Consider the following 24,869-nt stretch of genomic DNA (forward strand, 5'->3'; position numbering starts at 1 on the left):
ATGTTGATAATTTGACTGTTAACTTGTACACCATCAACAGAAAATGATGAAGAGAATTTCAGTGGTACTTTGGTACTCAATTGCTTTGAAACCTAATGAATTTGGTACTCAACGCATTTTGACATGAAAATTTTGTTCTGGTACTCATCATTTGTTTGCTACTCAATGCACAATTTAGAACTTGACAGTGTCAGCTGCCTTGCTTGCTATATTATTCCTTATAGGAAAAAAATGTTTGGTACTCATTGTTTTTGGCACTCATCAACCCTCCCAGAACCAACTAACAATGAGTACTATAGTATCTGGTGAAATGATATGGTGAATGGCCCTCATTCCTGTACCTTTGAAAAACGTACTGCATGACTTCAGGATAAATAGCAAAGAATCAGTCATCGTCTATAAATATTTCTTTAAATGATCATGAATTTAATATGTATCAGTATTGGCAAGTGCTTGGATATAAAGACAGCATTTCAAAACCAGGTGTGCACTTAGGTGCAAACACCTCTTAGTGGATGGTGACTCTTGTTCTTAAAGGGGTCCTGGTTATTTCTGTAGAGTTAATTTTCTAATATGGCCACAAGACAGCTGGTATGGAAGAAACAACTCAGAGTCTGACTTTGAATTTGAGAGTATAATCACTTTCTCATGTTGGGGAGGGAATTCTAGGGAGGGGTGTTCCTCATGAATTGTGGCATCCTACAGTTTTAGGATTTTGACATATCAAAGGCTAAGTCCTAATACAAGAACATAATTCCTTGTTCCACCTAACTCTCTGCAAATAATACTTTGTTTAGATTATACAGCAAACAAAACAGATTATGTGACAGCATTATTGTTTAAATACTATGATTGAATTATACATGCGATAGAAAATATTTGTAGCTCAGAGTTGAAATGAGGGATCCTTGGTATTCCCTGAACTTGGTTGTTTTCTTGCAGATGTTTCATTACCAAACTTGGTAACATTATCAGTGCCCAACATTGATGATATTATCCAATTTGCTAATGAAATGTCTGCAAGAAAACAGCCAGGCTCCATGGACCACTCAATTTTTACATGCACATGTATATCCATATCATACATTTGCTCATTTTCTGCAGGACATGTATGTTCTTACACTTTATTAGGGCTATGCATAATTTAAAAATGCTTTACACTTTGGGCAAAGACAGCACCTTTCTGCTTTTTCTTAAAGCAACATGACTTCTTTGTTCTGGCTTCTGGAAAAAAAAAAGCCTAATGAAAGTACTGTTGCTTTAAGAGTTACATTAACTTAATGGATTGATTCCTGAAAGCAGAAGAAATATTTTCCCTTTGTCTCCACAGAAGCATGAAGAACAAGTCATGTTTGCTTTAATGAACATTGGAGAAATGTTGTGTTTGAAAACATTATTTTTGAAACATGACCAGCCTAGCAGATCCCAATAAATAAAATACCTACAATTCTGATTTTGAGTTTGCTTAAGATAAAGTCATAAAAGTCATACTACTACTAATTATATCATGGCTTAAAACTGGGTTAATGTGCAATCTGCTCACTCTATGCTCCTAGTAATACAACTGAGAAGTATTTTAGAGGGCAAAGAGCAGCCAGAATTTACGATGTGGATCATGAACACTTTCTATCCACCTCTTTCCCTAAATAAAAACCATTCAGGCTCAGCAAACATGACAAATGTCATGGGTACCATAGCTGTTAAATGACAACAACACGGGAAGTTCACATCTTCCAGGAAGACATAATTGGTTCATGAATTCCTTGTTTGATTATTAGAAGAACAAGAGTATTAACGACTGCTTTGCAAATTGACCGACTTTCAGTTGTTGGCAACAGGAGAGGAAATTCACAATCCCTAGATGGCAGCAGCTTTAGAAAGTACATAGGAATAGTGTGGATCTACAACTGTCAACCTTGTTGTTGGTAAACAGGATCATGCTAGCCAGGATTAGTAGTACTTAGTTAGAATTGCATGTTTGTATGTTACTCAAGAAAAATACATTGAAAGTAACAATTTGCATGGCCAACCAGAGTTGCATGTTGAGATGGGCAGCTTTAGAAATTGAATGAATGAATGAATGAATGAATGAATGAATGAATGAATGAAGAATGAATGAATGAATGAATGAATGAATGAAATGTTTGGTTTCCTTGCTTTAATAATTAATTCTTCATTCTGTAGCCACCTCATTCTAAAATTGATTTTTTTTTCTCTGTTAAGTTTTATCTTTATGAAAACACGGATCTCCTCCTCCTCCTCCTCCTCCTCACTTCCTCTTTATTGCCTGCATTTGGAAAGGTAACTTTCAACAAGATAGCAATTTAAAAGAATCAGCTTTGCAGAATGGCAAATAGAATAACAGCTCTCTCTCTCATTTTCCTGTTGTGATTTAAACATCGCTAGCAGAAAGAAAAAAGAATTGGTCTCATTTTATGCTGCCCAAAAAGTGGTCAGGTATGATGGTTTACTGTATTACATTCCAGTTCAGGTATAGTATGCTGATGATAACCCTTGTTGTCCCATTCAATGCTTTAAGTGACTTTTGACATAACTGTGACAATGTTAACAGTGGGGCCATGTTCTGGAGAACATCTTAATTCTCATTCCATTATTTTTTCTGATCATCAATGCCTACTAAAAATATCATATGGATTTAAATGGTGGCCAAGCGCCACCAATAACACAGAAACCTAACATAAACTCCGCTTCTGTTTTTTTTTTCTTAAATGAATTTGCTATCCTTTTGAGAAGTTCTACTGCTCAAACTCTCCCTATCTTTAAATTAATAGGGCTTTTTCATATTGCTGCTTGGTGACCTTCTCCAGAGCAATCTGCTTGACACAAGCTTTTAACAAGTAATTGCATTTGCTGCTCTTTCCTGTTGATACATGAACAATGGAAACTCAAAGCTGTCAGGCCCTTAGCTAGGTCTAAGAAATAAACTGCAAAAGTTTGACTGGAACTATATTATATTGCAATGTTTCTCAACCTGGGCAATTTTAAGATGTGTGGACTTCAATTCCCAGAATTCCATAGCCAGCATGTTGGCTGTGGAATTCTGGGAGTTGGTCAATACAAGTTAAAAGTTGCCCAGGCTGAGAAACACTGCAGTGTAATATAGTATTATATAATAAACACTGCTCTGTTGAGATAGGCTACATGTAGTCTTCGACTTACGACCACAATTGTCCCCTTAATTTCTATTGCTAAGCAAGACCCAGTCTTGCCCAGTCTGAGAATCCAGTTTGTGGGGGCAATAAGCTGACTTTGTATAATTATACAAAAGTATGAAGGCTATTGCTTAACGCATTGTAAGCCGCCCTGAGTCTCCGGAGAAGGGCGGCATATAAATCAAATTTAAAAAAAAAGACGGTTGTTAAATGAGTTTTGTCCCATTTTATGACCTTTCCTGCCACATTTGTTAAGCGAATCACAGCAGTTGTTAAGCCAGTAACACAGTTGTTAAGTGAATCCGGCTTCCCCATTGACTTGGCTTGTCAGAAGGTTCACCAAAGGTGATCACATGACCCCAAGACACTGCAACCATCATAAATACGAATTTGTTGCCACGCGTCTGAATCTTGATCACGTGACATGGGGATGCTGCAATGGTTGTAAGTGTGAAAAATGGTCATAAGTCACTTTTTTCCCAGTGGTGGTGTAACTTTGAACAGTCACTAAAAAAACTGTTGTAAATTGAGGACTAACTGTACAGCAAAATTACCTTGAAATGTTGACTATGTTTTCCTTTCTCTCTCTCTTCTGCTCAAGAGAATTAGGGGGAAGCCATTTTGATCTTCTTTCTTCCGCCTTCTCTGTTTTTTGGGATCCAGCTTATTTCTGTTTATTTAACTGTATGTGCAGATTCTCCCCAAGACCTCTGTGGTTTTCTTATACTTGGAAAAATTGCCTGTCCATGTTTTAACCTACTCAGTGTATCTCTATGTTGTATGTATATTTCTAATGCTGAAGCTCATCTATAAAATTTAAAAAGGCCCACTTCTGAATAAGCACCTACTTGGACGACAGTGTTAAAAGTTAAATGCACCCTGGCATAGGTGGAATCAAATAATTCAATTTCAAATAGTGGTTACTGTTTTGGATGCTTTTTTTTTTTAATGGCCTTTTGTCTGTTTCACAGGCAAGGCAGGTTTGAAAAGAATTGTGCCTTAACTCTTTCACCACCATATTCAACTTTAGTAATATATATATATATATATATATATATATATATATATATATATATATATATATATATATATATATATATATATATATATATATATATATATATATATATATATATATATATATATATATATATATATATATATATATATATATATATATATATATATATATATATATATATATATATATTGCAATTGTTCTTAGTTGCCATGCCAGACTTTAATCCTTATCATTAAAAAGCTTTTCTTTGGCATGGAGAATGACTTTAGTTTAAAAGTGTGAGTTGAAAGTCTTGTCAGAGATCATATTTGTTTCATAGCATGAGGATTTTGCTTCTGTTGAGGGGCATCATTGTTGGACTGTGCTTAGGGCATCAGCTGGATTTAATCCAGCCTGGATGGTACCCTGCTTAAAACTATTAGCAGCACTGGATCTATATCTATTATTTATGCCTTGTTTCCTTGGATGGTCATTTCCAGGACTTGTTCTTCTCAAAATAGGCATTAAACTTAGTAAATTTTGTAAAAGGTCAACAGACATGCAAGCAAATTATTGTATATAACACAATAGATTTTTTCCTTAAGAGCCATGAGAGCACACTGTTTACAATGCAATATTGCAGGCTAATTCTGCCAGCAGTTTGATTCTCACTGGTCCAAGGTTGACTCATCCTTCCATCCTTCCGAGGTCGGTAACATGAGGACCCAGATTGTTGGGGCAATATGTTGACTCTGTCAGAGGGCTGTAGAACTACGAAGTGGTATATAAGACTGAGTCTATTGCTATTAACCATATGGATGTTTGAATTCTTCATTGAAGCTTGCTGCACCTTCCTTCATGGAAAAAGGAACATAGCATGCTCCTTGCATGCATTATATCATGGGCACAATCATGAAAGGACCTCAGGCAGCAAAGTGTAAAAGCCAACAATAATGATGCAAAGTAATTATGATTATTATTTGATAACTGTTCATATAGTCTTGAGAATTGCTACTGACCAGCTGACAATAATTAGGCCAGTGGTCATGATCAAGATGGCACAAGGTAACTTTATATGTCCATGGGATTCTGTTTCTGAATCTGAGTTGCATTGCAAAAAGCTACAACCTCAAAGGTGCTTTTTCAAAAAGCAACTGGACATTGTCTTTTCCTTGAAGACATTTCGCTTCTCATCCAAGAAGCTTCTTCAGTTCTGACTGTATGGTGGAGGATGGAAGGATGTATATTCCCTGCAGTTAGCACTAATTCTGAGAGTCATTGAGGCCCTTGGAAATTTATCTGTGTCCTCAGCGTCACCTTAATAATTCAAATGGATGTGGAACCTTCTTGGAACTGCTGAAAATCCTTTCATCCTCCACCCTTCAGTCAGAGCTGAAGAAGCTTCTTGGATGAGAAGCGAAACAACTTCAAGGGAAAAACAAAGTCCAGTTGCCTTTTGAAAAAGCAGATTTGGGGCAACCATACTCTGAATGACTGAGAATCTCCATAGACAAAAATGTGCAATGTGGATTCTGATGTTGAGCTGCTTCTTCCTTTCCTGAGCATTTGGGTGTCACTGTGCATCCTCAGTCCATATTGGAATGCTCCATCCTTTCCTTTCTCTAAATTTTTTTTTCTATTTTTGCAAACCTTGCCTGCTAATCTTCCACTCGTCTATAAATATTTCAGTTTTTTACTACATTGGAAATGACAGCCAGAGACTGCACATCAGAAATAGATGGAATTATTTTCAAAATTGAAGCTCACTTGCCCTGACCTGATCTTCTGACAGCAAGTTTTATCTACATTATGATTTCCCTGTTGTTTAATTAAGGTATATATACTTAAAAGTAATAAATGGAAAACAAGGTATGTGGTCTGGGAAATCTGTATTATGGATACTCTTCTAAAATTTTAATCTTTAATATTTAGTTGCCATTATCAGTTAACCTATATTTCTGAGCATTTATGTTCAAATCCTGGAAACTGCTTGCTTATTTGGGGCATGTTTTTAATATTTAAGCACTTTCAGCAAATCTTCGAGACAATTATCTCATAATGAACAGTCTATATCCTAGCAAGAGGCTGTACAGATTTTCACAAATGCATGATATTAACCTTAATAAGAGGGTGGTAAGGGAAGGTAGGATCTCACAGCCATCAGTTTACCCACAGCACTTACAGTGATTGGATATATTATATTTACAGAAATGTCCTTTAGAAAGTGCCGTAGCTATACCAAAGGAAGCCGGAACCAAAAAGTACTGTTGCAAGGAAATGTGTAATACTATAGATTATTATACAAAAGGGATCTCTCTCTCTCTCTCCCTCTCCCTCTCCCTCTCTCTCTCTCTCTCTGTGTGTGTGTGTGTGTGTGTGTGTGTGTGTGTGAGTAAGAGAGGGAGGGAGGGAGGGAGGGAGGAAGGAAGGAAGGAAGGAAGGAAGGAAGGAAGGAAGGAAGGAAGGAAGGAGGGAAACATATCTCAGATATCATACTAAGCCATAGACCAATATTGTGCTTAGCTGAAAATACTTCTGAATGTACTTTGTACATTCTCACAGGAAATATTGGGCAAAATGTATATCCATTGCTGAGTAAACCCCTTATGGATTTTTTGCATTAAAAAGACAGAAAAATGAATTTATGATTTATAATTTTGATGATTAGACAGGATAAATTATAGAAAGTAAAAAATCATGATGTAACTTCAGAGAAAGAGGTAAATTTATAGGTACTTATCAATTTTTTAAAACAGCCCATCTACTTTAGAGAGGGACTCTGGCAGTGTACTGTTAGTGTATCAGTGCACTAATAACTGCTAAAGAAGATTAGAAGATACTTCTTGTATCTTTTTTGTTTTTCTATTTTTCTTTTAGTTTTCCCCCCTTTCTTGCACTTTTAGCCTTCTCTTTGTTTTTTTTGTTTTTCTTTATCCCTTTATATTAGTTTATATTAGCATTTACCTTAGTTTTTAAAATTTATAATAAAATTATATTATCGATCATCTATCTATCTATCTATCTATCTATCTATCTATCTATCTATCTATCTATCTAACTAACTAACTAACTAACTATCCAACATTTATCAATAAGCTACTGAGGAAAATAGATTTCAGATGGTTTTTTTTATGTTGATTTTTTTCCTGGATGGAATGTAAGGTTCTTGCTCTTAACTCAGTTATCAAGTGGCCAGCATTGTGTGTTCAGTCAATCATTCATTGAGCTAGTGTTTTAATTTCCTTTGTTTTAAGGAAATCTGGGGTGGAGTGGGGATTTAAATGAGAGAATGTTTCAATGGGAGAAGAATTCAGATCAGAACTCATAGACATCCAGGGAGACGCTAAAATCACAGAAAGATGAATAAGCTGAGTTTTCTCCTTCATTTCTTAACAAGAAGGTAAGCTTTAAAAAATTGAAGTTCCACAGATGTTATAAAGCACAATGAGAATAAAGTAGGAAATAATACTTTTTAATAATGAAGAATGTATTTCAGCACAGTATTAGTAAAGCAAACATAGTTCATTGACCGTCTTGTTCCAGACTTCTAGAGTAGTGAAACAGGGTGTAATGTCCTGAACAGAAATGCCCTATAAATCTGCATAGAAGAGGGCAGGCCAGAGGCCATTCCCATTGGATGAGATAATCAGGACCCTCCTACTGTCGTGGGAGGACAGTAGAGATACCAATAGTACATTAATGAACAAATGGCTGTGTTACATCTTTTGTGAAGTCCCCTGTTTGAGCTCTGTGCCTCCATCGCTGTATCTTGGAGATGTACACGACTGCGGATCTTCTTGCACTGCGAGATTCCCCCCTCTCGCAGATGTGGCCCTCATCGTTATTGAGGGCCCACCTCAATGACGGGCTTTGGGACCCAGAGAGGTGGCATGTGAAAACTAGGGGGTTGAGGGCTTTTTTATCAAAATTTTTAGTAAAATTTTTAAGGGGTCTCAGGGAGGGGGAGGGTCAAATTAGAACTCAGGTTGTGGGTTTGGGGGAAAACCCACAAGGGGGATGGTCGGGGTCGGGTCTGGCCTCGAAGCACGGTGGGGGGGGGGCGGGATCGAGGGGGGGTTAGAGCTCATCCGGATAGTGTTTTGAATATCAATACTGTGGGTGGGAGAGGTAGATATGGCGGGAGCAGGGGGCCATATTGTGTTAGGGGAGCGCACACTTGCTGTTTACGAGCAATGGCGTGCTCCAGCCCCCAAAGCTCCACCCGTCTCCCAGGTTGCATAGACCCTCAGGGCCCGGGCCTTCGGCTGATGCTGTGCAATGCCAGGTCCGTAGTAAATAAAGCCCCCCTCATTTGTGATCTTATTCAGGAGGGGGGTGCGGACCTGGCAGGTGTTACGGAGACCTGGTTGGGCCTGGAGGGGGGGGCTTCCCCTCATTGAAATGTGCCCTCCAGGTTTCCTTGCTTTCCATCAGCCGAGGTCACAGGGGAGGGGAGGGGGGGTAGCGGTTATCATTAAGGAAGGTCTGAAACCGAGGGAGGTTCGCCTGATTCGCCAGTTGCGTCCCTTTCTGGATCGGGACTCGTTATGCACGGTCACTCATGCCCTCGTCACCTCCCGCCTGGACTATTGTAATGCTCTCTACATGGGGCTCCCCTTGAGGAGCACCTGGAGGCTCCAACTGGCGCAGAGTGCGGCCGCGCGGGTGGTAATGGGAGCGTCATGGCGCTCCCATGTGACACCTCTCCTGCGCGAGCTGCACTGGCTCCCGGTGGTCTTCCGGGTGCGCTTCAAGGTTTTGGTTACCACCTTCAAAGCGCTCCATGGCTTAGGACCTGGTTATCTACGGGATCGCCTACTACCACCAAAAGCCTCCCACCGGCCAGTACGCTCTCATAGAGAGGGACTCCTCCGGGTGCCATCAGCCAAACAGTGTCGGCTGGCGACCCCTAGGGGGAGAGCCTTCCGCCGCGCTGTGAAGACTTTTTTATTCCATCAAGCGGGCTTGGCCTAATCTCCTCCCTCTTTTAATATGTAAATTTTAATCTGTTTTTAAATTATTGGGGTGTTTTAATCTGTCTGGGCCAAAATGATTTAATTTGATTTTATCTGGTTTTAAATTTTGTGTATTTATGTATTTTATTGCTTGGCTGTTCACCGCCCTGAGTCCTTCGGGAGTAGGGCGGTATACAAATCAAAAAATAAATAAATAAATAAATAAATAGAAACTTCAAAAGAGAGGCTTTGCAATGCAGGATCATTAAAACAGCCATGTCTTTTTCTGACTGCTTTCTACATTGTTCCCGGCTGACTCTCAGCCCCTTCGTTTGAAGGATTTGCACAGTCCTCTTTCATGCCAAGATACTTTGCTGTTGGTTGCAATTGTATTCTTACCTTTTAAGTCAAGCAAACAAGGCCATGTTTATTCTTTGGATCCATGATCCATGAATCATGATGGCTGAAATGAAAATTCATGTATACAAATGACAGTGAGGAGACCTTGAAAATCAGGAAACAACACCATCATCTATTGCAATTATAAGTATATATATATAGCATGGGTGAAATGCTACCGCTTTGCATCAGTTCGGGTGAACTGGTAGTGTTAAAAGCTACAGGTTCAGGCGAACCGATAGTAAATAAATGCTAGCGGTTCGTCCGAACTGGTATTTCCGACGATCAGCTTTGCTGTGCAATTTATATTCGCTAGAAAGCAGGAAATCCTACTTTCTAGCGAATCTAAATCGCGTGGCGGAGCTGTTCCCCCTTCGCTGTTCTACTTACCTTGTTAAACCTCCTTTTTCCGCGTGAAGCGCACAGCACATGTGCGGGCAGCGAACCATAGAGGATTTCACTACTGATATATAGATATGCCATGATGGGGCAATTTCAGGCTCTTTTAATATCTAGGTGACATGACATTTCATGCATGCCCAAGAGCTCACTCGGGAACAAGAGTACTTCTAGACACTGTTGTGAAATTTCTAGCATACGGAACTGTTTTCCATGTGATACATTTGACAGAATGAGGCATAAGTAGACACCAGGCACATAAATCAGAAGTATCTTCAGGTAATCCACATTGGCTTTTCCTGGCTCAATGGGAGGCAACACCATCAGTTTTTTCAGCGAAATAAGTGGCCAGTTCTTAGATTTCAAATTGTAATGCAGGTGTTTGTTATTCTGTATAATGAAGAAGCTTAGCTAGAGAGGGAGAGAAAAGGAGATGGATTTTATGTCATTGACATAAAAGCTGAGCATTACTGTTGGAAGATTCATAGGCAAGGGCTACTTTGAACTAATATATAGACAGAAACAGCTGTGATCTGATAAACAGATCCTTTAATGTAGAAATTTGGGAAGAAAGCCCATAGGAAGAACTCTCTAATAGTAAAGTTCTTGAGAATAAACATAGTTTGGATTTAGATTATAAACACAAACTTTAAGAAAACTGCAAATTATCCAAGAAGTCATGGATAATTTCAAACTCATGCAAGGTAGCACTGCCTTTGAGGCTCTCTCACTTTGACTGTTGCCTGGAAATATTTTCTTAACCCATCTGGGTCGGTCACAGGGACTAGAGATTTTGTCTTCTGGGCTTTCAGATTTGTGCTAGAGCCAATCTTCAGGGAACTTCTCTCTGGTAGAGTTTGTGCTTTGGGCTACTCTGCTTGTGGTATTTATATGGTGCTTCTAGTATGTAGCTTTTTAGATGTAGATTGGGGTGCTATTAAGTCTTTGGCTGTTGTTTCCCTGTGCTGCCAAACCCTCGCCTCCTAAGTACTTGATAAACTGGGGATATCAACCCTGTTGATTGACAAGGGGCCTGTTTCCCAGGCTTCAATCACTTCCTTGATTGTTTTTGTGCCTGCTCGTCCAACAATCTTTTTTTAAAAAAGTTTTTTATTTTAAACATAGTTAAAAAGACATACATAGACATACATAGACATACAACATATACAAGATCTTAACTTCTTTTTCAGCTACATAACAGTGATCCATTTCTTACTATATATAAATATTTACAGATATTATAATGTTAACTTTTTCAGCCTTTTTCTCCTATTATATTTCATTTCTACTAACATGTTAATTGATCTATCACATTTTTCTCTTTCCCTTCTTCATTCCTTTAATTTATTTCCTTATTTTTCAGCCATTCATACCAATTATTCCACACTTTATAATATTTGGTTTCCTCTTTCCCCTGAATTTCTTTAGTTAGTTTATCCAGTTCTGCGCATTCCAGAATCTTTTTAATTATATCCTTATCTGGTGGTAATTCTTCTTTCTTCCAGTATTGCACATATATAATACGTGCTGCTGTCAATATATGTAGTATGAGATACTGTGTTTCTTTATTATAATTTTCTATTGATATCCCTAATAGAAACTGTTCAGGTTTTCCTCTATTGAATTCTGGATTATTTCTTTGATCCAATTTTTAATTTTCTTCCAAAATTTTTTCGCCACCGGGCATGTCCACCATTGATGATAAAATGTTCCATAACTAATCTTAGATTTCCAGCATTTCGGAGAATTGCTGGGGAACATTTTCGCTATTCTTGCTGGTGGGAGATGCCATCTGTGAAACATTTTCATCTGGTTTTCCTTTTATGCAGTTGAGATTGTTAATTTCATATTTGTTTTCCACATCTTCTCCCACTTCTCCAACTCTATCGAATAATTAAAATTTTGGGCCCATTTGATCATCGTTTCTTTCACGGTTTCCTCTTCCAGTTTATACCACAATAGAAATTTATATATTTTACTAATTAATTTTTGTTCATTCTTTAACAGAATTTTATCAAGGTCGGTTAGTTCTACTCTAATTTGATCCATTTTCTTCTCAATATAGTTTGATCTTATTTGTAGGTATGACCACCATTGTATTTCTCTACCTAAGTCCTGTTCCAATTCGTGTTTTGCTTTTAGGGTTCCCCCTTCATTAACAATATCCCTATATCTAATAATTTTGGACCAGTCTAGTAAATTTGGGTGTGTTAATATTTCTTCTGGAGAGATCCAGGACGGTACTCCTATATAGTGATATTTCTTAATTTTGTTCCAAATTGTTAAGAGTGAGTTCCTAATTACATGTCTTTTGAAGTATCCATGTGTGTTCTGTTTTCCCCCACATAGAAATGCGTGCCACCCTACATGAAGATCGTGTCCCTCTAATATTAAAAGTCTTTTATTTTCTAATTCTATCCACTTCTTTATCCAGACTAAGCCAGCTGCTTGGTAATAGGTCTCCCAGTCCGGGAAGGCTATTCCTCCTCTGTCTCTTGTCTCTTGTAATACTTTTAATCTAATTCTGGCTTTCTTCCCTTGCCAAATAAATTTTGTAGTCATTCTGTTTAATAAATCAAAAAAAATTTTTTCCATTCTAATTGGTATAACCTGCAAGAGGAATACAATTTTGGACAAGATACTCATTTTTATTGCCACCACTCTTCCTGTCCATGAAATTTGCAGCTTTGTCCAGTTTTCCAATCCTTCTCAATTTGCCAAACCAATTTATCATAATTTTCTTTTTTGATTGATGAGCTTCTTGCAGTCAACCAGATTCCCAAATATTTTATTTTTTTGGTAGTTTGTATATCCATAGTCTTTTCTAATTCTATCTCCTGTTCTTTTGTAAAGTTTTTGGTTAATAATTTTGATTTATTTTGATTTATTTTTAAACCCGCCACTGCACCGAATTCCTCTACTTTTCTAATCAATTTAGGGCCCAACAATCTTATTAGCTGCAAAATTGAATGTATGTTCTTGTTTATTACAATGTGAGGCTATCAATGAGCTTGGGTCTTCTTCTCTGACCACTCCCTTGTGTTCATACCATCTGATATCAGTTTCCCCCCTGTCTATCCTATATAATCCGTTGTTGTTTTTGTTAGTTGCGAAGTCGTGTCCGACCCATCGCGACCCCATGTACAATGTTCCTCCAGGCCTTCCTGTCCTCTACCATTCTCTGGAGTCCATTTAAGCTCATGCCTACTGCTTCAGTGACACCATCCAGCCACCTCATTCTCTGTCGTTCCCTTCTTCTTTTGCCCTCAATCTTTCCCAGCATTAGGCTCTTCTCCTGTGAGTCCTTCCTTCTCATTAGGTGGCCAAAATATTTTGAGTTTCATCTTCAGGATCTGGCCTTCTAAAGAGCAGTACATAATCATAGGGGCATTTTATTAATTAATAAAATTTAGTATCCATTCTCCACATAATATAGAAGGACTAGGGAATGACCTTGAAGCTCAGGAGGAAGAGCCACTATGAAGACAACCATCAAATAAGAGAGGCCTGAGCCCCTCTGTTTTTTCTAAAACTGAATCACCTTGGCATGCTTAAAAAAAATATTCAAAGCAATATTTATACAGATACAAATAGTCTTCATTTAGCAACTACCTCATACAATGACCCTTTACAGTTTTGACAACAACCGGCAATCGGCATTGATGAAAAAGTAACTTTGAGACCTTTCCTTTCATTTTTGATCTTTCCATGTCTGCAAAGGAAAGGAAAGCGGAAGCAAAATATAAGCACAGACACCATCATTTCCCATCATGGTCAGTAAAGGAGGACTACCGGTGTACAAGGCATAAAACCAAGAATTAAGAAAGTATGATTTATGGAGGGAAAATCTTAGCATTTTAAAAAAACTTGTAACTGTTCAAGGTGCTTTCGCTTCTAGATGAATCTGGTGAGGTACATAATAGTCTTGCTGAAATAGAAACATCTGTTTTATTTATCTTAATTTACTTATGTATCAGCCCAACATGGTAGACCAGGCTAAGAAACCATGCCACAGAATCCAGGAGTTGCTTTTTTGCAGTAATCAAAGAATCTTGTTATATCTGAATGTGGTCTCTCATCCTTCCTTCACAGTTAGTGCTCAATTTATGATTGCAATTGGGACTATTGTGAAGCAAGGCAATTGTTAAGTAAGTCATGCCTGATTTTATGATCTTTTTGCCAGGGTTGTTAAGTGGATCATTGCAATTGTTAAGTGAATCATATAGTCGTTAAGCAAATCCAGCTTCCCCCATTGACTTTGCTGCCTGGAAGATCGTAGATGGCAATCACATGATCTCAGGATGCTGGCTCCATTCTTAATGCATGCTGTTGCCAGGGGCCCAAATTTTGATTGTGTGACCATGGGGGACACTGCAACAGTTGTAATTTTGAGGACCTGTTGTAAGTCACTTTTTCAGGGCTTCAAATTGTTACTAAACAAATGGGTGTAAACCGAGAACTATCTGTATCATTGTATGATGTGGGGAGAAGCTTTTCTGAGATGTTTATCAAACTGATTTCTTGGCCCAGACTCAAGCCCCTCTTATCTGACAGCTGCCCTTAGTAGTGGCTGATCCTCCTGTCTTCAAGGCCATTACTCTGCATTATGTGGCCAAATGGATGCCAGATATTATGGATTGATAAAATACTTCCAGTCAACAATTAAAATGAGAGGGGGGAAAAAAAGGCACATCAACTTGTGCCTTGCATAAATTTGTCCGTTGTTTTCTCCATCAGCATCTGTCCTAATCTAAACCTAATAATGCTATATAAGACCAAGACGACTTTCCAAATGGATGAGTTTCTCCAGCTTAATATAAAATGATAACAATTCTCCTAATTCATTTTTCATTCAACATTATGAATTAAATTTAGTATACATTATGATCCTGCAGATAGACTTTCAGCAGTAATCTCGCATTTAAAGTTTGTATTATAACTCCCTTGTCAGCAATTATTCTTTCTGTTTTTTTGTTCACCAGCTGTTAGATCTCTGAGAGTGTATGTGTGTGTTTAGATGGAATTGAACAGATAGACTCTATCTGTGTAATCTTTTCGTGCAATTTTTTTTTCCCTGGAGCAATAACCATCTAAATGCCTTACTGTTCTGACAATGTTAAATATATCTGACAAGTGAAAGCAAAGTTTCAGGTAAGAAACCAATTTCAGAATGAGCTAGAGCTAGTTTGGAACTTGTATCCAAGTCCCCGAGAACTATGGGCTCATGGATGATCACTCAGAGAAGGACAGGTGAAAGGAATAGTGCAGGATCCAATCTGGGTCGGTCACCAAGATCAGAGGTTCAGACTTGTGCTGGAGCCCATCCTCAGGGAATTTCTCTCTGGCAGAGTGTGTGCTTTGGGCTATTCTCTGTGTGGTATTTATATGATGCCTGGTTGTGTATGGCTTTTCAGTTGTTGATTGGGTTGTTGATGGCTGGTTATTAAATCAATGGCTGTCATTTTCTTTTGCTGCCAAGCCCTCGCCTCCTAAGTACTTGATAAACTGGTGGTAAATCAGCACTCCTGTTGACTCACGAAGGGTCCATTTCCCAGGCTTCAATCACTTCCCTGTCTGTTTTTGTGCCTGCTCGTCCAACAATCTTATTAGCTGCAAAATTGAAGGTATGTCCTTGTTCATTGCAATGTGAGGCGACCATTGAGTTTGGGTCTCCTTGTCTAACCCCTTGCTTGTGTTCTTGCAGGCTTGTGGTTAGCTTCCTCCCCATCTGTTCAACATAGTCACAAGGACAATCCATCCAGGGGATCGGGTAGATTACATTGAAAGTGTCTCCCAACTCCAAGCGATCTTTACAATGCATAATTTGTCCTGCTATGTTTTCATTCATGAGAGAAAGGAATAGTGGCAGATAGGCACATCATCAATTCTAAAGTGTCCTATCTGGTCACTACAGCACATGAGAGTTAAGGGAAAGCTGTAATGCTGCACATGTCATGGTGTCATGTTATAAATATAATGAATTGGGTAATTTATGGAATGACATTATGAAGTGTATGACATGATTATGGTTTTTACCAGATGCCCAGAGGTGGTATTTGGCAGGTTCTGACCAGTTCTGGAGAACCGGTAGCAGAAATTTTGAGTAGTTCAGAGAACTGGTAAATACCACCTCTGACTGGCCCTGCCCCCATCTATTCTCTGCCTCCCGAGTCCCAGCTGATTGGAGGAAATGGGGATTTTGCAGTAACCTTCCCCTGGAGTGGGGAGGGAATGGAGATTTTACAGTATCCTTCCTCTGCCATGCCCAAGCCACGCCCACCAAGCCACACCCACAGAACTGGTAGTAAATTTTTTTGAATCCCACTACTGCAGATGCCTACACTGCAACATCTTTTCTTACTTGCCTGCCTGCCTTGAACCCTCATGGTTGCAAATGTTTTATAATTTTTCAATAATCATGCTCTTCTACAAGAAAATCAGTGGTGGGTTGCCCCTGGTTCGCACCATTTCTATAGAACTAGTAGTAAAACCGGTGGGAGGCTCCGCCCACTGACCCTGACGTCATCAAAATGCTTCTGCGCATGCAAAATGGCGCGCGGCCCCGTTGCGAACCGGTAGTAAAGGTAAGTAGAACCCACCCCTGGAGAAAATGGTGTTCATTCCAAAGGAAACTTGTTCATTGTGTGGGCAATAAAATCTATTGTATTTCTATAAACATGATCATGCAATGTATTACGTAAGAGAGGAAAATATACATGCTATACTTTTTTTTTTTAAATTTGATTTATATGCCGCCCTTCTCCGGAGACTCAGTGCGTTAAGCAATAGCCTTCATACTTTTGTATATTTTATACAAAGTCAGCTTATTGCCCCCACAAACTGGGTCCTCAATTTACCTACCTTAGAAAGGATGGAAGGCTGAGTCAACCTTGAGCCTGGCAAGATTTGAACTTACTTTAATTGCAGACAGCTGGTGTTAAATTACAGTGCTTTAGTCTGCAGAGCTATCCAGGGTCCTTTTGTATGTATTATTTTATTAATCAGATTTATATAGTTGCCCATCTCATGGAAAGTGACTCTGGGCAGTGGACCACAATTCAGTAAAACAGTAAAATAAAACAATCATTACCTAAAACCATTATATAGTAATTATTGAAAGAACATTAAAAATTACAAAACATCTCTTCTTTTATGCAGATCGGCAAACACACTTTTTTTCCCCCTTTAATGAATCATAAATGTGGAAGCATTTTTAGAAATGCAGCATTACAACCCCCTCCCGAATCATTAATCAAGGATCTAAAATTATATAGCTGCATCACTGCATGGTAGTTTATTATTCATTAACACTCTACTCACATAATTAGACCTTTTATATTGCACAGTACACATTTCTGACTATAGTCTGTGCTGCAAGAATCCACAACTATGGGATGCCATGTACAAAGGAGTGTTTGTCCAACAAGTGTTTGCATTAGATCCAAAACCTATGAATAACTACAAATAAGCAAGTTTGGTGTAGTGATTAAGGCATCAGGCTAGAGACAAGAAGATTGTAGTTCTAGCTTGGGCAGAAAGCCAGCTGGGTGATCTTGGGCCAGTCACTTTTCTCAGCCCAAGGAAGAAGGCAGTGGCGACTCATTTCCCAAAAAATGCTGCCAAAGAAACTGAACAAGGCTGTTAACGGGAAACACAGCTGACGTTCAGGCACAACTCTCCTTTGTTAATGCAAGGGAGTTACATGCTCACTCTGGCAAGTTACTACAGGTAGTCCTCAACTTAATACTGTTCACTTAGTGACTGTTCAAACTTACAACGCCACTGAAAAATAGTGACTTATGACCAATTTTTACACACACACACACGACCATTGTAGCATCCCCATGGTCACACAATTAAAATTAAGATGCCGGGCTTCATATTTATGACGGGTGCAGTGTCCCGGTTGCAAAATCCCCTTCTGTGGTCTTTTGACAAGCAAAGTCAATGGGAAAGCCAGATTCACTTAACAACCCAGTTACTAATTTAACAACTGCAGTCATTCACTTCACAACGGTGCCAAGAAAGTTCGTAAAATGGGGCAAAATTCACTTAACCGCTGTCTCACTTAGCAGCAGAAATTTGGGGCTCAATTGTGGTCATAGGTTGAGGACTACCTCCACTTGATAAATGGTTGACCATCTACATTCTTGTTTCTGCACACAGCATTCCTAGTTTTTAGGATTTTCTTTTTTTAAGCTTCATGCAGATTGTCAGGAAATTAGTCCAACTAGGAAATCTTTCCCATAACCTAAGACATTTCCTGGCTCTGACAGCCGGTCTCTTCCATGCTGGATTCAGGGGGTTCCACCCTCCTTGGTGGAGGATTGCCTTTCACTCCACCACCTCTGGGCCATCCCCTTTCGTTTGCTGTCCTCTTCAAGGTTCAGCGTTGCCGTTATCGGCTTCCAGACATGGAAAATTGGGCAGGAAAAGTGGAGATTCCAATTCCTTGCACCGCACCAGCATGACGGTACCCCAGAAGTCCCTTTTTAAAAAAAAGTTTCATCCAGATTGTCAGGAAATCAGTCCAACTAGGAAATCTTTCCCATAGCCTAAGACATTTCCAAAGTACAGACCTGGCTTTGTCACGCTGAATCATCCACTGAAAAGGAAACAGTGATGGAAGAATGCTGAGTTTAGTCCTTCATATCAAGCATTTAATACTCTGGTTTTCAGAATGGCTGCTCTGCATGGCTCTTTTCTTCCTTTGCCCTGTTCCTTCACAGCCTTGAAGATTTGTGCATCACTCAGAGGAGTTTTTTTTTTTTTCCTGGTGGTCCAAATCATCTTTGCAACCTGGTCCAGCTGTTCATGTGAAGCATCGTTTAGAAGCAGGTCATGCACGGCTGGCCAGAGATATTTTGTTGCCAGAGGCAAAAGCAAAAGCTGGTATCTCAGCAGCCAAGGTGCAAAATCATATCCATATGAATACTTCTCCTGAGAAAGCAATGCGGTCCATTCATCCTATCCCCAAAACTGTTCTGATACAGACACTTTTGAGGAACATCCCCCTCCCCCGGTATAATTATTCTGAATTATTTTGACTTTGTACTGCACAACGGGCCTCTTGTACATCTTCCTGGGTGTGGTTTTCCTATGCATGTTCTACCTTTCCCTCAGTGTTACCCTGGGAAGAGTCCGCAAAGAACTAAGGGAAACATGATAATAATGTTCCAATATTTGAAGGGTTCCTACAAAGATGAGGGGATCAAACTATTTTCCAAAGCACCAAAGAGCTAGACAAGAAACAATGGATAGAAAGTAAGCAAGGAGAGAAGCAACCTAGAAATAAGGAGAAAATTTCCTAACAGTGAGAGCAATTAACCAATGGAACAACTTGCCTTCAGAAGTTGTGAGTGCTCCATCATTGGAGGCTTTCAAAAAGAGATTGGGCATCCATTTGTCTGAAATGGTATAGGCCAGTGATGGTTAACCTTTGTGGTACCGAGTGATAAAAGCGTGTGTGCGCGTGTGTGAATGCATGTGCATGTGCCTGAACCCCCAAAATGCAATGTGAGCATTCCCTGTGCATGCGCCCTGCCCCAGTTCATGCACGTGCATCCCCCTGCATGCACCCCGCCCCTGTTCATGTGCCCCATCTCCCTGTACCCCATTTTGGGCCTGAAAAGCCTGCACCAACCTGGAAGCCAAAACAGGGTGCGGGGGCGCCATGCAAGGCCCCCCATGCCCTTGGGCCTGGAAAGCTTCCTGCACCAACCTGCAACCCCACACATGCGCCCCCTCGCATGCTAGCTGGCCAGCGGGAGGCATGTGTGCATGCACGGTTAAGCTGGGCTGTGGCGACGGCTGGCGTGCTCACAGAGAGGGCTCTGTGTGCCACCTGTGGCACGCGTGCCATAGGTTTGCCATCACAGGTATAGGCTCTCTTGCTTGAGCAGAAGGTTGGACTAGAAGACCTCCAAGCTCCCTTCCAACTCTATTATATAACCATATATATAAAACCAACTCTTCTATAACCATGAACTGGATGATTGAGAATCTGCATAGATGTTTATTGATCAGCTGCTTCAAATTAGCATCCTGAAAGAACATCCATAGGACCTTCCCTCAGAAGACATTCTCTGAACCCCCCCCTCCCAAGAAGGTCATAAAATTCTTAGCTATAGCTACGGCCACGGGAAACCAGTGAGTTTATTCCACAACCAGCCAAGTCCAGATTCTTGCTTTTCAATTCCCCTTTCGCACATTGGTTGACTGCTTTGTTCTAGGATCTCCTACCAATCTATGAATGCAACCTTGACACATTTCATGTTACTACTTTTGGCCGAGTTTGACTTAATGGTGTGTCATATTGGTATGTCATTGCGGTTGGGTTCATGTTGTGCCCCAAAGTACTGCTGGGGGTTTTTTTTTTAAACTTCTTTTTAATTACTGTAACTTTCACATATATTTTACTTTCTGTGCATGTTCTGTCCTGTCGTTTTGCTTAATTAACCCGGTTCCATCAGCTCGAACTGCCACAAGAGGGGAATGGTTCTGTCTTGATTCTCCCTGGTTTGTACGGTGCCCTCACAATCAGCCGAGTTATGCGTGCCATTAATACACAGCACCGGGGCAGTGGGGATCAGATGGAAAATTTGACGGAGGAATATATTAAAGTTTCATCCATTTGTTTTAAAATAGCTGCCGACTAATAGCAAAAGATGCAATGTAAAAATGACAGCCTCCAGTGTGAGAATATGTGTTGCGGCATTCATTAGCACATCATTAAGCAGGATTCCTATAAGTTAGAATACAAATGGGCAATACACAAGCATTTCTGTTTCCCTCCCACCTCCAAGCTACTTTGCATTTATATAAACTGTTTTTGTTTGTTTTATATAGAAAAAAAGGTGAATTTAATTTGCTTGGAGAAAGATTTTGTGTCCCCAACTCAGATGCTAATTTCAAAACAAATCAAACTTTGAGAATAATCTGCCTGTTTGCTTGGCTTTAACTCCAGTGTATGCTAGCAACAGAGCTGTGGTTTAGCTTCTTCTCAGCTCCTTGATGATTTGCAGATTGCCAGTGATATGAACCAAGAGCGATGGCTGTTTCCCTCCCACCTCCAAGCTAGTTTGCATTTATATAAACTGTTTTTGTTTGTTTTATACAGGAAAGGATGATTTTAATTTGCCAAGGGAGAAAGATTGTGTGTTTCCCCAACTCAGAGGCTAATTTAAAATCACACTTTGAGAATAATCTGTTTACTTGACTTTAACCGTACTACAAGTAGTCCTTGACTTACAACCACAACTGAGCCCAATATTTCTGTTGCTAAGCGAGGCATTTGTTAAGTGAATTTTGTCCCATTTTACGACCTTTCTTGCCACAGTTGTTTAAGTGAATCACTGCAGTTGCTAAATTAGTAACATGGTTGCAAAGTGAACCTTCACTTTAAACAGATTGTATATGTTAATTATAGAGCTGTGGCTTAGCTTCACATTTCTTCAGTGATCTGGTGATTTCCAAGAGGTCTGAACCAAGAGATATTTTCAGTGTAACAAGAGTGATTGGGCTTGGTATGCGGTGCAAAACACATCTCAAATAATGGAGGTCAAAGGCACTGCTTAGCACAAGGTTAGTATAATTTTTCAGTTACTTTGTGAGATAACATTTATTTCAATTCAAAGGATAGAATCAAGTACGTTAGGGATATCAGGACAACCTAAGAGTCAATTATTAATCTTTAGTTTGAAATGATAACAAGTACTTTCTTTGTTTTAGCAGTGGCGAAATATCACCATCTTTTTTTGACCTGCATTTACCCACATTAACACCTTTAGCAACACAATGAAGTGGAATCCTTCATTTTATTGACTAATAGAGTTGCTGTAATTTTGTAACTTTATCTTGGTTAATGCTGAATTTTGGTATATATATACTGCAGATTGAAATGCATTAATGCCACTCTTTCAGTTACCGCACAAGAAGTTTGATATTACATTTTTAGCAAAATTTGGTTTATTGTTTATGGTTTGTTTTGTTAATCCAATTTTTATGACTACCTACTGTATCAAACCAAGAAAATCTGGGTAGCAAACAAAATAAAATCAAAGGATTCAATTCTATTTAATTTCTTTAAACCTCCCTCCTCCAAAAAAACCCAAAACCCAACTAAAATAGCAATAGCAATAGCACTTAGTCTTGTAAACCAGTTCACAGTGCTTTGCAGCCCTCTCTAAGCAGTTTACAGTGTCAGCATATTGCCCCAAACAAGCTGGGTCCTCATTTTACTGATTTCGGAAAGATGGAAGATTGAGTCAACCTTGAGCTGGTCAGGATTGAACTCCTGGCAGTGATCTGAATTAGCCTGTAATACTGCATTCTAACCACTGCGCCACCATGGCTCCATATTAACATTAAAACTATATTAAGGCTACTAATCATATACATCCAAATCAGATGCACCACAACTAACAGCTTTGTCCCTATATTAGAAAACATAAAAGTATAACAATAGAACCCAATTATGGAAGGAGAACTGCCCAAGATGCAAGCTGGTTTTAAAAGAGAAAGAGGTACTTGTAATCACGTTGCAGATATTTAATGGATCATGGATATGAATTTCAAAAGAATACATATTTATGTTTCATCAGCTGTTGCAAAACCTCTGATTGTGTTGAACATAAAAAGATTATGGTAGTATCCAAAAGAAATGAGTGTTCAAAAGCACTGTTTCAAGTAATAAAATCAATGTATAACAAGCAAGAATCCATCATCAGAGCAATTTATGGAAACACAGATGGATTCAAGATCAAAAAAGCTATGGCAGGACTGTATTCTGTCTCATTCCTATTTAATTTATATAGAAAGGCAGCTTTGAGGAACTTTAACTTAAATCAGATTGAAATTGAAAAAAAAAATCAGTGGCAGAAACGTTAACAATTGTGAGATATTTATTTATTTAATTAATCTAATTTTTATCCCGCCCTTCTCCTGAAGGACTCAGGGCGGTGCACAGCCAAGAAATAAAACAAACACATAATTAAAAGCAATTTAAAAAACATATTAAATAATTTGGCCCCAATATCATTAAAAGACTAAAACAACCCATTAAAATTAATGTTTAGGCCAGCCCAGCTTGTTGGAACAATAACGTCTTGAGGGCACGGCGAAAGGTGCATAGGTCAGGGATCATTCGTATCTCCAGGGGCAATTCATTCCAGAGGGCGGGTGCCCCCACAGAGAAGGCTCTCCCCTGGGGGTCGCCAGTCAACATTGTTTGACCGACGGCACCCTGAGGAGAGGCACCCTCTCTATGGGAGCTTACTGGCCGGTGGGAGGCTATCGGTAGCAGAAGGCGATCTCGTAAGATATATTGATGGCACCACTTTACTGGTAGAAAAGGAAGAGGGTATCAAACAACATATTCTAAAATCAAGGCAGAAAATGAAAAAGTTGGATGTATCTAAACATCAGGAAGACTAAAGTAATGACAGCATCTGAAAATGGTAATTTCAAGATAAAAATCAACAATAAATAATCGACTCAGTACAGGACTTTATTTTCTGTGGTTCCAAAAATCACTGAACAAGAAGCATTGGATCTGAAATTAAACATAGATGATCATTTGCGTGCACTGCAATGACTAGAATGAAAAAGATCCGGAACAACGAAAGATGTTAGTCTTTCTACCAAGTGCAAAATAATAAATGCTGTTGCATTTCCTATAACTATCTCTGGTTGTGAAAGCTGAAAATATAAGGAGAGATTTCTTTGAAATATGGATTTGGAGACTGCTTCTGTGCCTACTTTGGACAGCACAAATAATGAACATGAAGATATTAGATCACATTAAGTTAGATATATTACTGGAAGTTAAGAACATCAAGCTAAACCTGCTTTATTTTGGCCATGTTATGCATTCAAATTTCTCTTAAAAAACAACAATAGTAGCACTAATAATAGTTGGAGATACTACAAAACAAGGCCAGCAGTGAACATGCTGAATAGATGCCATCAAGCAAGACACTGGCTTAAAATTAGAAACAATAAACAAAGTTGTGAAACATTGAGAAGAATGGAGAGAACTAATCCATAAAGACTCTGAAAATAGGTGTGACTAAATAAATAGAAGAGAGAAGTTCTCCCAGGTACATTGCTACTATTATGAAGGTACCTTGCAGCTGTTATGAAGATTTCTCATTTTCTGCTATATTTAGAAGGATTAGGGAAGATCATGATTTAAGGATACGGTCATCAATTTTTGATTTAACTGTGTTGTTAGTATTTTCTGTTTGCCTCCCAGCATGTTTTGGGAGTAGGGTATAAACAGTAGAATATCTATCAATACCAAGAGTGGATCATTTAATATGCTCTTCTCTATATGACAAAATTATTTTCAATAGTAATAATGAAATGAATTATGAAATGAAACAAATAACAAATAATTGCCAGGAAAAAAAAGTATTGAAACTATGAACATTTTCATGTATTGAACACTGTACATATAATCATGCCAGTAAAAAACAAAAAAATGAATTAAAAAATCCCAATACAAACGAAGGAAAGAAATAATGTATTAATACCCCACTGCCAGTCAACCCTGTTCCAAGCCATGTCTCTGCCAAGCTACCTCACTAAAGCCTGGTACCTCCAACCCAAAGAAGAAAACAGCCATTGTCAGATCATATATGAGGTGTGGTGGCGCAGTGGTTAGAATGCAGTATTGCAGGCTAACTCTGCCACTGCCAGAAGTTCGATCCTGACTGGTTCAAGGGTGACTCAGCCTTCCATCCTTCCGAGGTTGGTAAAATGAGGATCCAGATTGTTGGGGGCAATATGCTGACATTGTAAACCACTTAGAGAGTGCTGTAAAGCATATAAGTATATATGCTTTACAGCATAAGCATATATACTAAATGCTATTGATAGTGATATAAAGGGCCACCATCAGTGAGCTGTTGGACAGCAGTACTTGGTCTGTTGTGTGGATGT

Source organism: Pantherophis guttatus, chromosome 6 (genome assembly GCF_059756535.1).
Source record: "Pantherophis guttatus breed Tessera chromosome 6, ASM5975653v1, whole genome shotgun sequence".
Taxonomy (NCBI): domain Eukaryota; kingdom Metazoa; phylum Chordata; class Lepidosauria; order Squamata; family Colubridae; genus Pantherophis; species Pantherophis guttatus.